The sequence below is a fragment of the Solanum tuberosum genome, unplaced genomic scaffold, assembly GCF_000226075.1.
Source record: "Solanum tuberosum cultivar DM 1-3 516 R44 unplaced genomic scaffold, SolTub_3.0 scf00427, whole genome shotgun sequence".
NCBI lineage: Eukaryota > Viridiplantae > Streptophyta > Magnoliopsida > Solanales > Solanaceae > Solanum > Solanum tuberosum.
Window position 1 is genome coordinate 261,875 of NW_006239351.1, and position 13,171 is coordinate 275,045.

The window sequence follows — 13,171 nt, forward strand, 5'->3', positions numbered from 1 at the left end:
AAATTAGACAAAATTTTAGTACTTTGGACCATAATTAAGCAATAAATATATGCTATAACACTTGGAACAACGATTTACAAGGGTGTTATATAACTATCATATGGAGTTACTTGATCATTGATGAACTTGTGGAATGATAGTCTTTGTAAAAATAATTGATAGAATTGAATGAAGGTTGTTGTATTAGACCATAATTTTATACTTAGACATGTTGTAGGACTATATATTAGTGTAACATGTTGAATTAGGTGTCAATTTAATTGAATTAACCCACAAAAGACCATTCTATGATATACATATGTTGCCACATATGACATGTCTATTGCAATTTTCCCAACAGAACATGCATATGTTGCCACAGATGAAACTTCAAGGATGGATTAATCGATAAATTGAGCGATTTAGCAATGGAAAAATGTCAAAAAAAATTAGATGAAATATTTTATAAAGAACAAATTCAAAAATCAGTACAAAACACAAAAAGGTCACCTTTTTCCCTATGAGTTTGCAAGAAATATATATATATGTTTCAACACATGAAAATTTAATTAATACATAAATTTAACTACTTCATCTATTTCTAAATAACAACTACAAATTTCACAACGAAAGTGATAAAATTGATGAACAGTGCAACAAATTGGTCTTTCTCCCAACAAATGAGGTTCTGGCACCCTTCCAAATAAAATATATCGCAATCTCTTTCAACATCTTTTGAGTTTTACTGACTCCATTTTTCTCATGTTGGCAATGAACATTAAGACCTCTCTCATGGATTCACCGCCCTTGAAGATTGAAATTATGGCAAGCACATAGGATGCACCAATATCACCTCCGTCTGCAGCTTGATTAAGCATTCCCAATCCTTTTGGATCGCTATGGTGAAAATAATCAACCTACAGAAGAAATAACACATTTAAAAGGAAGAATACATTGATAAAAACGTGAATAGATGCGAAGAACATTAAAACTTACCACGCCTTTTTTGTATAAGGCTTCTAAATTTTCCGATGCTTTGCACATTTCCAGGAAAGCATTTTTGAACAACTGACCAAGTCTTACACGACCATATATATTCAATAAAGTCGACAAATGTTACCTTTTGATACACAAAAGGTTCATTAGCGACTTGATTGAGGACCCTAGAACTGAGAAATCAAATCAAATGGTTAGGAAATCAAATTAAAGAGCGAAAATTGATTAATACATACATACCTTAATTTAACATTCATTAAATCTTTGAAGGAGTAGGAAGCAATCCTTTCAAATTCATTAAATCTTTGAAGGAGTAGAAAACAATTATTTCAAAGATTTCAATTAGTAGTTCCCTCGGAAGGGATTCAATGTAGTTTTTTTTTACTCAGTCATTTTTGAAGATTTATTCTTCTTCCTTCCCATCTTGAAGAAAATTAAATGAAAGGACCTAAGTTGTGTTCTTCATATATAATCCCAATGTAATGAATGTGAAAAGTTGCAACTTCTGAAGACGAAGAGACACTTTTGACTTTTCAAATGCAAATACTTAATTTTTTGAAAAAAAGAGGATAAAATATGAAGAGTTGTAATTAATGAAGGAGGTTGTTGTATTAGACCGTAATTTTGTACTTAGACATGTTGTAGGACTATATAATTTAATTGAATTAGACCATGATCTGTTACATATTGAATTAGGTGACAATTTAATTGAATTAGCCCCAAAAAGCACATTTTGTGGTATACACATGTTGCCACATATGACATATCTGTTGCAATTTGTACTTAGACATGTTGTAGGACTATATAATTTAATTGAATTAGACCATGATCTGTTACATATTGAATTAGGTGACAATTTAATTGAATTAGCCCCAAAAAGCACATTTTGTGGTATACACATGTTGCCACATATGACATATCTGTTGCAATTTCTGCAGTTAAATTCAACATTTTATCCAATAGAACGGGAATATGTTGCCATAGATGACATTTCAAGGATGGTCAAAATGTGAAAACTACGAAAAAAAACAAATATTTTTAGATTAAACATTTTATAAAAAACAAATTCAAAAATCAGTACAAAACACAAAAAGACAACCTTTTTCACCATGAATTTGCAAGTTATGTACATATGTTGCCACATATTACAATTTAATTAATACCACATAGTGGTATAAGGCAGAAATTTGACTACATAATCTTGTTCTAAATCACAACTACATAATTCACAACGAATATCATCGTCATTGTCGCTTCCCCTAGGCCAGCCATTCCTATGACCGATTTGCTCAAATTGATGAACAATGCAACAAATGGGTCTTCCTCCCAACAAACGAGGTTCTGGCACCCACATTCCACCTAAAATATTTCACAAATGATGTCGACAACTTCTGACTTTTAGTGGCTCCGTTTTTTTCATGTTGGCAATGAACATTAAGCCTTCTCTCATGGATTCACCGCCATTGAAGATTGAAATTATGGAAAGCACATAGGATGCACCAATGTGGCCACCATCTACTGCTTGATTAAGCATTCCCAATGCAATTGGATCGTTACGATTGAAAAAATCAAACTATAGAAGAAATAACACATTTAAAAGGCAAAATACATTGACCAAAACGTGAATACATACGAAAAACATTAAAAATTACCACGCCTTTTCTGTATAAGGCTTCTAAATTCTCCGATGCTCTGCACATTTTCAGGAAAGAAATGGATTCTTGAACTATCGACCATCTATGATAAGGAAAGTTGACCAATGTTACCTTCTGATATACAGAAGGTTCATTAACGACTTGATTAAGGACCCTGGAACTGATAAATCAAATCAAATGGTTAGGAAATCAAATTAAAGAGTGAAAATTAATTAATACATACATACCTTAATTTAACCCTCATTAAATCTTTGAGGGAGTAGGAAGCAATCCTTTCAACGATATCAATTAGTAGTTACCTCGGAAGGGATTCAGTGTAGTTTTTTTTTTCATAGTCATTTTTGAAGATTTCTTATTCTTCCTTCCAGAAAATTGAATGAACGGACCTAAAGTTGTGTTCTTATATAATGAAATTTGAAAAGTTGCAACTTTAGAAGACGAAGAGAAGAGACAACTTTTGACTTTTCATATGCAAGTACTAATTTTTTTGAAAAAAGGGTAAAATATGAAGAGTCGTAATTAAGTTTTTTCTTGAAAGTTGTTCCAATGACAGTAATAATTGATTGATTGTTCACACACCATACATGTAATTATTTTTTTAGAAATATGTTGGAACAGATGCATTTTCTGTTGTACATGTAACACATAATTGACATATGTTGGAGCAAATGCAATATTATGTTATAAGATCTAACACATAATTAATATATGTTGAAACAAATGCGTTATTTATGTACCTCAAAACTCATCATAACACTTATGTACCTCAAAATTCAACAACACTTATGTACCTCAAAACTCATCATAACCTTGTACCAACATCACACATAACCATAAATCAACCCATTCACACTAAAGTCAACATCAAAATCTTTCATCTCACATCTACCAAGTCACATAGCCGTAGTTGGCATAACAACCAACCTTCCTCCCTAACACCTTCTGGCATACTCCTTTCAAGTGGTCATACTCTAACGAACATCGGATAAGGAATAAGAGAGAGACATTATAGAGGTAAACTCTTATGGCACGACTTGAAGAATGAATACGTGAGACTTTATTAACACCCAATAGCCTCCTATTCATAATATGGCACGCTTCACATTATGAACAAGACTCTAATAGACATGGTTTGAGACAACCTAAGACAATTCCAAAATCTTGTGCTCTGATACCATGCTTATCACGACCCGATGGTACACCCCGGATGCAACACGGCATACACAACCCCGAAGGGGTCTCATACAAGCCTCATAGCATTATTGATCATAAGAACATAGGAAAATAGAGAAGAATTAAAAACTTTCATTTACAATCGAAGACATTTTAATTAAAAAGCAAGCGGAAGACTTTCTAGACTTTGTCTCAAACCATCTAATACTTTGAATACAACATTGGGACTTAGCCCATACAAAAGCTTTAACATAAACTAAAAGACATAAAAGGAACATAATGGGTTTTGTCCTCGAAAATATAAGGACTCACCAAGTCTTCATCTTCAAGCACCTTAGAAACCTATTCTTCAAGCATAGTACAACAATATCTCCAAACCCTACACTTTGGTAAAGAGAAGAAGAATGGAGTTAGCATAATTAAGTACTAAATATGGAAGCCATGCAAAAACATGCTTAAAACAAACATTTTGTTTCAAAGTCATGCTATATGCCATTTTTGATAAAATCTCATGAACACAAGTATAAGAGGCATAGTATTCAAACATAACCAACATACAAGTCATTTATCACAAAAGAACATAAACACAATGTAAGCCATTACCTTCACATTAAACCTTCACCTCAAGTAACCCTCATGCTATAACCTTGTGCAATGTATGGATAGCATCCCATACCACCATCCACACTAAGGCACCACATTAGGGTCACCAAAAGTGGACTGACCATTTAACCTTTCCATCTTCAATAATACTCATGCATAAGAGACCTAAACCTTTAACAATTCATTTCATCACATAAAGACCATCGCCTAAGACAACTCTAAGTCATACTTGTGCATTGTATAAGTTGCATCCCATACTACTACTCAGACTAAGTACTCCTTTAAAGTCACCATAAGCAAGGCACATTCAAATACAACAAGTCATAACAAGGGAGTAACTCATAATACAATCCAAGTATAGCATGCATCATTTACATTTAAGCATATAAGAGTCAACATCATTCATTAACTTCATTTAGAGAACTTTCATAAAATAGTCATTAAGACATAGAGAACGACTATGATCCTCTCAAAGCCTACTCGTGCAATGCATGGATGGCATCCCATACTACCACCCACACTTCATAGAACCTCTCAAGAAACCATAATGCACATTTCACATGATAAGAATAAGCGTTTAACCGACATAGACCACGTTAGCTTGACATGGAATCCGGTGTCATGAAACCCCACACCGTAAGAGGTGGTCTACTTGCCTAAGGAAGACCGGTTCATTTATCTTATGTGGATCCACTAGCTAGGACCTATGAGGGCTCATAATTATGGGATATGAAAGATGTTCATTGAAATTTAGCCACATTGGAAGAACCTCCATTTTACCGTATCCTCTCGGTGCTTAGCCTACATTCCCGTAGAGTAGTTTCTTTAACATTACATTGTTGTACTTGAGAGGGACACAAACATTAGGCCTACCGACCCAAAACACATTACACAAGAAAGGGCCACCACCATTCGGTCTACTGAATCAAGGTACATTAAAGGATAGGTCATTGACTTTCCTAAAAGAGCCACCACCATTAGGTCTACCGTTCCAAGGTTTAACATCACATTAGTTCCTAGACTCCTCATGAAAGGCCCCCAACATTAGGTCTACCAATTCAAGGTTTAGCCTAGAATACTTCATCATTCATTCATTCAAGAAAAGGCTACCAACATTAGGTTTACCAATTCTAAGTCATCAACATATTCATTAGTCATTTATGAAAGGGCTACCAACATTAGGTCTACCAATTCAAGACATTAAGACATTAAGTCAAGATACATTCATTATTCAAGAGGAGGATGCCTAAGCCTACCAATTAAGATATTTCATTCATGATCACATTCACCAATACAAGAAAAGAATGCCTTAGCCTACCAATTCTAGAGACACATTCACTTTTACATTCATTTATCCAACAGTAGGATGCACAAGCCTACCAATTCAAAATATACAACATTACATTATAGAACCCTTCTCATTCCATCATCAACATTCATGAGTGCTAGGAGAGAATATGCTTTCATTCACAACACATATACATTCTATACAAGATCATCATTCTATCATTGAAATCACATGCATATCCTTCACATTATACATAGTAAGTAAACACCTCCACCTTTCAAGTGGATCAATACAATTAGGCAAGAGTAATAGCATAATTACAACATTTTATATCCTTATAAACATAAACAATTCACATTTCATCATAATCAACCAATTCCCAATCTCAAATAACAACATAGGAATTTGGGGGAAAACATGGGTTCTAGGAAGAATTCACCTTAAATCATATTTAAACCCACAATTCATTCACAATTCAATACAATAATGCCTTTAGAAATCGTTTTGAATCGAACCCATGCATAGATTGAAAACTAGGGTTTTGGGGAAACTTTGAAGATTTGAAATTACTTTTGAGATTGGCTCCTTGAAAGATAATAAGTCAAGTATGAAGACCACCATACCTTTTAGAGAAGAAATCCACGAAATCCCCTTGAAAAACTTGAAGTCTTGACCTTGCAAGCTTGAAATCTTCACCTCCAATGGAGGTTTCTAGAGAGAACTTTTGGGAGAGGTGGGTTTCTAATTTGAGTGATTTGGAAGAATGACTTTGAAAAAGGTGTTTTAATACTGTTAAAACTCTTAAAATATCTTAATTAACCAATAAAACCCGTCCAAACACTTAACTAAACAAAGGGGGATTATACTAACCTACCCTTACCTTGGCCGAGATTGTAGATTGAAGGTCCAAACGACGCCCCCCTCACTTACCGACCGTAGGTTGGGATATGCCTCGTCCTGCAGGTCCGTGGTTTGGGGTTGTAGCTTGGCAAAGTGGCCCTTGACCTACGGAGGCCATCCACGGGGTGTAGTCCCCCTATGTAGGTTACCAAACTTTTGCCAACATTTTTGTTTCAAGGGGTCTTCGGGGTTAGGCTTAGGGTCCTCCTCAAGGACCCCTAGCGTGGTCCATAGGGAGTCATACCTTGACGTTTAACCCCTAAACCCCTCAACCATGGCTTGGGACAACATTATACCACCTCAAACCTCACAACAAACTCTAAGACACACTAGTTAGGCTCTGGTTTCATTTATTCATTTTACGGGTCGTTACATTATCCCCCACTTAGAAACATTTGTCCTTGAATGACACTTTAAACACATTAAGGGGTTAACGACTCAAAACTAGAAGCCCATCAAGCATGCAACATCATAATCATGAAAACTCATTTTCTCATTCAAGCAAGAATTCATCTAGAACATGCATAATATAAGGAGAACATGGAAACACAATGTCACACATGACTCCAAAAACATGAAACAAGCCAAAAGGAACTCTTTGTCTTAGGCTTGAGTAGGCATATAAAGGAAGAGGTAAGGATATCGGAACTCTCAACAACCTTACTATTCAACATACCATTCCCCCACACTTAGGAGTAAACCTAACTAAGGCTTATCATGAACCTAACATAGGGACCTTAATCAAGACATTCACAACTTACAAGAAACCATCAACCTACCGGTGCCTTTAAACTAGGAAGGTTCTCATTAAGCAACTCTTGCTCACAAACAACCTTACCAACACCACTCAAGGTCTCTTATGAGTCTACCACACCGGGTCTAAACTCCTCAAACTCACTACACCTCATAAGGTGAGAAATTCAAGCAAACCTAACTCATGAACATCAAGGACACTTAAAGGCCTTACAATCTAAGCACATTATCCCCCACTTGGGAGAAAGCTTATACTAGCTCTTTTAAACTTCACTTCTTTCCATTCTAAGATCGAAGCAAAACATCACTAAACCTTCATACTAATCACACCTAGGCATTTCTAAAACACCACATTTCGTCAACTCTTTCAACATACCTCAAAACTCATCATAACCTTCTACCAACATCACACATAACCATAAATCAACCCCTTCACACTAAATTCAACATCAAAATCTTTCATCTCACATCTACTAAGTCACATAGCCATAGTTGGCATCACAACCAATATTCCTCCCTCACACTTTCTGGCATAGTCATTTCAAGTGGTCATACTCTAAAGACCATCGGATAAGGAATAAGAGAGAGACATTATAGAGGTAAACTCTTATGGCACGACTTGAAGAATGAATAAGTGAGACTTTATTAAAACCCAATAGCCTCATATTCATAATGTGGCACGCTTCACATTATGAACAAGACTCTACTAGACGTGTTTTGAGACAACCTAAGACCATTCCAAAATCTTGTGCTCTGATACCATGTTTGTCACGATCCGATGGTACACCCCGGATGCAACACAACATACACAACCCCGAAGGGGTCTCATACAAACCTCATAGCATTATTGATCATAAGAACATAGGAAAATAGAGAAGAATTAAAAACTTTCATTTACAATCGAAGACATTTTTATTGAAAAGCAAGTGAAAGACTTTCTAGACTTTGTCTCAAACCATCTAATACTTTGAATACAACATTGGGACTTAGCCCATACAAAAGCTTTAACATAAACTAAAAGACATAAAAGGAACATAATGGGTTTTGTCCTCGAAAATATAAGGACTCACCAAGTCTGCATCATCAAGCACCTTAGAAACCTATTCTTCAAGCATAGTACACCAATATCTCCAAACCCTACACTTTGGTAAAGATGGAGAAGAATAGGGTTAGCATAATTAAGTACTAAATATGGAAGCCATGCAAAAACATGCTTAAAACATACATTTATTTGGAAGTCATTCTTTTATGCAATTTTGGTAAAACTTCATGTACATTGATTAAAGAGGCATAATATAAGTCACAACCAAGTATAAGAGGCATAGTATTCAAACATAACCAACATACAAGTCATTTATCACAAAAGAACATAAACACAATGTAAGCCATTACCTTCACATTAAACCTTCACCTCAAGTAACCCTCATGCTATAACCTTGTGCAATGTATGGATAGCATCCCATACCACCATCCACACTAAGGCACCACATTAGGGTCACCAAAAGTGGACTGACCATTTAACCTTTCCATCTTCAATAATACTCATGCATAAGAGACCTAAACCTTTAACAATTCATTTCATCACATAAAGACCATCGCCTAAGACAACTCTAAGTCATACTTGTGCAATGTGCAAGTAGCATCCCATACTACTACTCACACTAAGTACTCCTTTGAAGTATCCCATACTACTACTCAGACTAAGTACTCCTTTAAAGTCACCATAAGCAAGGCACATTCAAATACAACAAGTCATAACAAGGGAGTAACTCATAATACAATCCAAGTATATCATGCATCTTTACATTTAAGCATATAAGAGTCAACTTCATTCATTAACTTCATTTAGAGAACTTTCATACAATTATCATTAAGACTTAGAGAACTTACTATGACCCTTTCAAAGCCTAGTCGAGCAATGCATGGATAGCATCCCATACTAACACCCACACTTCATAGAACATCTCAAGAAACCATAATGCACATCTCACATGATGGGAATAAGCATTTAACCGACGTAGACCATGTTAGCTTGACATGGAATCCGGTGTCATGAAACCCCACACCGTAAGAGGTGGTCTACTTGCCTAAGGAAGACCGGTTCATCTAGATTATGTGGATCCACTAGCTAGGACTTATGAGGGCTCATAGTTATGGGATATGAAATATGTTCATTGAAATCTGGCCTAACGTTAGGACAACCTCCATCTTACCATATCCTCTCAGTGCTTAGCCTATATTCCCATGGTGTAGTTTCATTAACATTACATTGTTGTACTTGAGAGGGCCACAACAATTAAGCCTACCGACCCAAAGCACATTACACATGAAAGGGCCACCACCATTAGGTCTACCGCTTCAAGGTACATTAAAGTATAGCTCGTTGACTTTCCTAGAAAGAGCTACCACCATTAGGTCTACCATTCCAAGGTTTAACATCACATTAGTTCCTAGACTCCTCATGAAAGGCCACCAACATTAGGTCTACCAATTCAAGGTTTAGCCTAGAATACTTCATCATTCATTCATTAAAGAAAAGACTACCAATATTAGGTCTACCAATTCTAAGTCATCAACACATTCATTAGTAATTTATGAAAGGGCTACCAACATTATTTCTACCAATTCAAGACATTAAGACATTAAGTCAAGATACATTCATTATTCAAGAGAAGGATGACTAAGCCTACCAATTCAAGAGACTTCATTCATGATCACATTCACCAATACAAGAAAAGGATGCCTTAGCCTACCAATTCAAGATACACATTCACTTTTACATTCATTTATCCAATAATAGGACGCACAAGCCTACCAATTGAAGCTATACAACATTACATTATAGAACCCTTCTCATTCCATCATCAACATTCCTGAGCGCTAAGAGAGAATATTCTTTCAATCACAACACATTTACATTCTATACAAGATCATCATTCTATCATTGAACTCACATGCATATCATTCACATTATACATAGTAAGTAAACACCTCCACCTTTCAAGTGGATCAATACAATTAGACAAGAGTAATAGCATAATTACAACATTCTATATCCATATAAACATAAACATTTCACATTCCATCATAATCAACCAATTCCCAATCTCAAATCACAACATAGGAATTTGGGAAAAACATGGGTTCTAGGAAGAATTCACCTTAAATCATCTTTAAATCAACAATTCACTGTGATAATGCCTTCAGAAATCCTTTTGAATCGAACCCATGCATAGATTGAAAACTAAGGTTTTGGGGAAACTTTGATGGTTTGAAATTACTTTTGAGATTGGCTCCTTGAAAGATAATAAGTCAAGGATGAAGACCACCAAGTCTTGACCTTGTAGGCTTGAAATCTTCACCTCCAATGGAGGTTTCTAGAGAGAGAACTTTTGAGAGAGGTGGGTTTCTAATTTGAGTGATTTGGAAGAATGGCTTTGAAAAGGTGTTTTAATACTTTTAAAACTCTTAAAATATCTTAATTAACCAATAAAACCCGTCCAAACACTTAACTAAACAAAGGGAGAATTTACTAACCTACCCTTACGGACCGTAGGTTGGGCTATCCGCCGTCCTGCTGGTCCGTGGTTTGGGGCTGCAGCTTGGCAAAGTGGCCTTTGACCTACGGAGGCCATCCACGGGGAGTGGTCCCCTTCCGTAGGTCACCAAACTTTTGGCAACATTTTTGTTTCAAGGGGTCTTGAGGGTTAGGCTTAAGGTCCTCCTCAAGGACCCCTAGGGTGGTCCATGGGGAGTCGTACCTTGACGTTTAACCCCTCAACCATAGCTCGGGACAACATTATACCACCACAAACCTCACAACAAACTCTAAGACACACTAGTTAGGCTTTAGTTTCACTTATTTGTTTTATGGGTCGTTACAACATGTAGTTCTTTTGTGGCCAAAGTCCTTACATACGTAACACTTATTTTTTATTGTTGGAAATGATTCACCAACTCCACGCCGTCTCTTGTATCTCCTTCTTCCAGGTTTTCTTGGATCAACATATGGAGGAGGTATTTCTCTCTCTATGATATCCAAATAGACAATCCAAGAATCTTCAGGTGGCACCTGGTGAATTTCCTCACAATATGCAATTATGTATTTTTCCACTGAACAATATGGAGAGGAGTACTCATAAATCTGATTTCCAAAATCGGTAACATATTGGGATCGAAGCGTTGCCATGTCATGTGGACAAGGTATTTTGTCCAAGTCAAAAATTCAACAAGTACAAGTTCTTCTTTGTAGATCCACCGTAGCAACATCACCATGACCAGTGACACTGAACTTGTAGTTAGCGATTTGATGAGCCAACAACTTGTTGCCCGAGTTGACATACTTTGATATGTCTTTTTCAATTGAGGGAACAAATCTATTTGCAGAGTGCACCAACTCCATACGCCTCTGGTGAAATAGAAGTGCAAATCTCATGTTTATTTCATCAAATAGAGCGACAATGAGAAATTCTCTTTCAACATTCAAACATAGCATTCACTGACTCCGCGATGTTTGACGTCATAATGTTATATCTACACAACAAAAAATAAAAATCAATCAAAACACATAAAATTACAATAAACTCAAACAAGATGGTATAGACAATAATGTACCTATTTCCCTGGCAAAATGCCCTGCTCCATGTGTGGAATCCAATACGTTCAAGAGTTTCAGCCGCCTTTGGTACCAAATCTCTTATTTGATTGAAATGGTCATTGAACTCACATCTATTGTACGCCTTTGCTGCTTTATAAAAATGGGACACTACCTTTGAATTGTGAAAGTTATTATGAATATTTTCCCCAAGGTGTCTCATGCAACAACCATAATGAGATGCAGGATAGATAGTCGAAACCATCTTTCGAATACTTGGATTCCTATCAGAAATAATGCACAACTCATTAGTATCATCTACAAAGCTTCTCATATTTTGAAAAAAATATTCATATGAGGCATCGCATTCTAACCTTATGTTTTAACTCCATTAGGCTACTTAGACTACATGTTAGGCTCTAGCTTAGGTCATTAGATTTCTGGGGTGTTACAGAATTGATGAATCCCGTGAACCATCGAGTGTTTGAACATAAGTTGCGCCTGAAACCATTAGGTTGAGAGAATGCCTCCCGTGCACCCAAAACGCGCGGTTGGCCTAATGTGAGTCCATATCGACAGAGGTCGCGATAAGTGGTGGTTGGAACTTAACTATCTCTTGATTTTGCGGCTACAGCCCGTCGTGCGTTCGGACTCCCAGACCCTAACTGCACCGACTAAGAATGGCTCTCCGACTGTAACCCCAGGTTAGGCGGGATTACCCGTTGAGTTTAAGCATATCAATAAGCAAAGGAAAAGAAACTTACAAGGATTCCCTTAGTAACGGCGAGCAAACCGGGAACATACCAGGCTTAGAATCGGGCGGCTCCGTCGTCCGAATTGTAGTTTGGAGAAGCGTCTTTAGCGGCGGACCGGGACCAAGTCCCCTGGAAGGGAGCACCACAGAGGGTGAGAGCCCCGTTGTACCCGAATCCTATCGCACCACGAGATGATGTCTACGAGTTGGGTTGTTTGGGAATGCAACCCAAATCGGGAGGTGAATTCCTTCCAGGCTAAATACGGGCGAGAGACCGCTAGAAAACAAGTACCACGAGGGAAAGATGAAAAGGACTTTGAAAAGAGAGTGAAAAGTGCTTGAAATTGTCGAGAGGGAAGCGGATGGGGGCCGGCGATGTGCCTCGGTCGAATGTGGAACGGTGATGAGCCGGTCCGCCGATTCACTCGAGGCGTGGATCAACGTGGATTTGGGGGGGGGGGGGGGGAGCCCGGGCT